This window comes from Eleutherodactylus coqui, unplaced genomic scaffold (genome assembly GCF_035609145.1).
Source record: "Eleutherodactylus coqui strain aEleCoq1 unplaced genomic scaffold, aEleCoq1.hap1 HAP1_SCAFFOLD_314, whole genome shotgun sequence".
Lineage (NCBI taxonomy): Eukaryota > Metazoa > Chordata > Amphibia > Anura > Eleutherodactylidae > Eleutherodactylus > Eleutherodactylus coqui.
This window is the reverse complement of record NW_027102630.1, coordinates 18,079-21,398: the sequence shown is the minus strand read 5'-3', so window position 1 is coordinate 21,398 and position 3,320 is coordinate 18,079.

Here is a 3,320-nt window from a genome sequence, read left to right as displayed (position 1 = left end):
TCACATTAAACTAATTCATGACTGCAGCTAAAGTTTTCTTAAGTGATCCTAGTGCCCACCTTCTGAATTATGCATCATGCATGGCTTATTCACAGGTGCATGTATGTTCCCAAAGGACCTCACATGATCAGCACACCGACCGTTGGTCGTCCCTGGGGCTATCCACACATCTTTTTTTCACATGGACGGATGGTGTCCATATGAAAAACCAAAATCCCAGCATGCACCGTTCTAGTCGGAATTGCATGAGTCAACAGATGTGTGGAATACAACACACGAATGCCTTTCTTTACAGGCGGTTTTTGCAAACGCAACAATGAGTAATTTTTAACCCATTTAACCGCCTTCCAAGAGCCAAAACTTTTTTTATTTTTGCATCGACATGAATGCATGAGAAGTGTATTCTTGTTGATGCAATTTAATGTAGCAGATAGTGAACTGAAAAGCGCTTAGAGTATTTAAGTGGGGTGAAACGAATAAGTGCAATTGCGCCATTTTGAGTGGTACATTTTCACAGCATTCATGGTGCAGTAAAAACTAAATGTATTTTGTTGGTCAATACAAATACAGCGATGACAAAAATTTTCTTGTGTTTTTATGTTTTACTACTTTTAAAATAGTTAAGTTTTTATTTTTAAACAAAAATTCATTTCCATCAGGCCGGCTGCACACGGGTGGAAATTTAGTGGCGGGATTTCCTGCAGAATTTCCGCCCATGGAAGCTGCCATAGGATTGCATTAGAAAATGTAATCCTAGGCATATGGCCTCTATTTCTGTGCAGGGCTCTGCGTACTGTCACTACTCAGCCGCCAGCTCTGGTCTGCGCATTCGGAGCCGCGGGAGCAGGTGAGTGCCACGCTGGTCTCTGCAGTGGCTCGGGTCAGGTCCCACTGCGAGAATTCTCGCAGCCAGATCCTACCTGAACGTCTGCAGGCGGCCTCATTCCGAGGAGGTCTGAAAAGCATAACTTTTTTTTGGTTTTCGTGAGCTGTATAAAGGCTCATTTTTTGTAGGGCGCATTGTAGTTTTTATTAGTAACATTTCGGAGTGTATGCATCTTTTTGATCACTTTTTTTCCCCTTCGTTTTGCTCCCTGGGTAACTAAAAATTGCAATATTGGCACTTTGTACCTTTTTTTTTTCAACGCTCAATATGTGGGATAAAAAGTGTGATATTTTAATAATTTGGACTTTTACAAACACGGAGATACCAAACATGAGGGGTTTTTAATAGGAAAAATGGGGAAAGTGTTTTTTTGAACGTTTTATATGTGTATTTTTCTTTCTGTGGGTTTAACATTTTTGCAAAATGTATCTTCCTTTTTTTTCAGTCCTCACAGGGAACTTGCAGTTGTGATCACTTGATTGTTTTTTGTAGACTGTATAAAATAAAAAACCTGAACACTCCAGTGATAATAAATAGAGAGATTCAAAGGACTTACTTCACAGGGGTGCCTCAACACCCCCAATTCCAGAAGGCATGTAGCTAAGTCAGAGGAGCAGGAGATATTCCAGTTTCACAGTATGATAATAATTTATTATGTAATGCAACTAGAGATGAGCGAACGTACTCGTCTGAGCTTGATGCTCGGGCGAATATTAGGGTGTTCGGGATGCTCGTTACTCGTAACGAGCACCACGCGGTGTTCGGGTTACTTTCAGTTTCCTCTCTGAGTCGTTAGCGCGCTTTTCTGGCCAATTGAAAGACAGGGAAGGCATTACAACTTCCCCCTGTAACGTTCAAGCCCTATACCACCCCCCTGCAGCGAGTGGCTGGGGCGATCAGATGTCACCCGAGTATAAAAGTCGGCCCCTCCCGTGGCTCGCCACACATGCCTTGTGAGTTAGCTGAGGGAAAGTGCTGTTCTATTGGAGTTGCTGTAGGGAGAGTGTTTGTAGTGAGTGTAGGCTTCAAGAACCCCAACGGTCCTTCTTAGAGCCACATCTACGTGTGTGCAGGCTGCTGTTAGCAGTGGAGAATTTTTTTTTTTTCTCAAAATCGGCAGTGCAGAGCATTGCACCTGGCATTAGGGGCAGAAGTGGTGCTTAGGCAGGGAGAGTGTTAGGAGTGAGTGTAGCCTTCAAGAACCTCAACGGTCCTTTCTAGGGCCACATTTAACTGTGTGGAGTACTGTGCAGGCTGCTGTTAGCTGTGTTGCTTTTTTTTTTCTCTCAAAATCGGCGGTGCAGAGCATTGCACCCTGCATTGATACTACAGGCACAGAATTGTGTAGGCAGGGCCACAACACAGTTATTAGTCATTGAATAGGCACAGTGGGCCTTTCCTTTTAAACAAAAGGGAAAAAAGTATATTTGCCCTGCCTCTGTCAGTCCTAAGGGCTCTGTGTACGTGTGTGCTGCGTGGAGAACGTAAAAAAATCAGACGCAACCAGCTACGGTTGAGTGCAGCCTTGCGCCAATTTCTTTCCTGCCTGGGAAATATCTGCTCTGCCACAGTTAATAACTCTGCAACAGTAAAGTTCTGTGACACTTTTGCAGGGCCGCAACACAGTTATATTAGTCATTGAATAGGCACAGTGCGCCTTTCCTTTTAAACAAAAGGGAAAAAATTATATTTGCCCTGCCTCTGTCAGTCCTAAGGGCTCTGGGTACGTGTGTGCTGCGTGGAGAACGTAAAAAAATCAGACGCAACCAGCTGCGGTTGAGTGCAGCCTTGCGCCAATTTCTTTCCTGCCTGGGAAATACCTGCTCTGCCACAGTTAATAACTCTGCAACAGTAAAGTTCTGTGACACTTTTGCAGGGCCGCAACACAGTTATTAAAATTATTATTCAGTAAATAGACGCAGTGGGCCTATCCTTTTAAACAAAAGGGAAAAAATTATATTTGCCCTGCCTCTGTCAGTCCTAAGGGCTCTGGGTACGTGTGTGCTGCGTGGAGAACGTAAAAAAAATCAGACGCAACCAGCTAGGTTGAGTGCAGCCTTGCGCCAATTTCTTTCCTGCCTGGGAAATACCTGCTCTGCCACAGTTAATAACTCTGCAACAGTAAAGTTCTGTGACACTTTTGCAGGGCCGCAACACAGTTATTAAAATTATTATTCAGTGAATAGACGCAGTGGGCCTATCCTTTTAAACAAAAGGGAAAAAATTATATTTGCCCTGCCTCTGTCAGTCCTAAGGGCTCTGTGTACGTGTGTGCTGCGTGGAGAACGTAAAAAAATCAGAAGCAACCAGCTACGGTTGAGTGCAGCCTTGCGCCAATTTCTTTCCTGCCTGGGAAATACCTGCTCTGCCACAGTTAATAACTCTGCAACAGTAAAGTTCTGTGACACTTTTGCAGGGCCGCAACACAGTTATA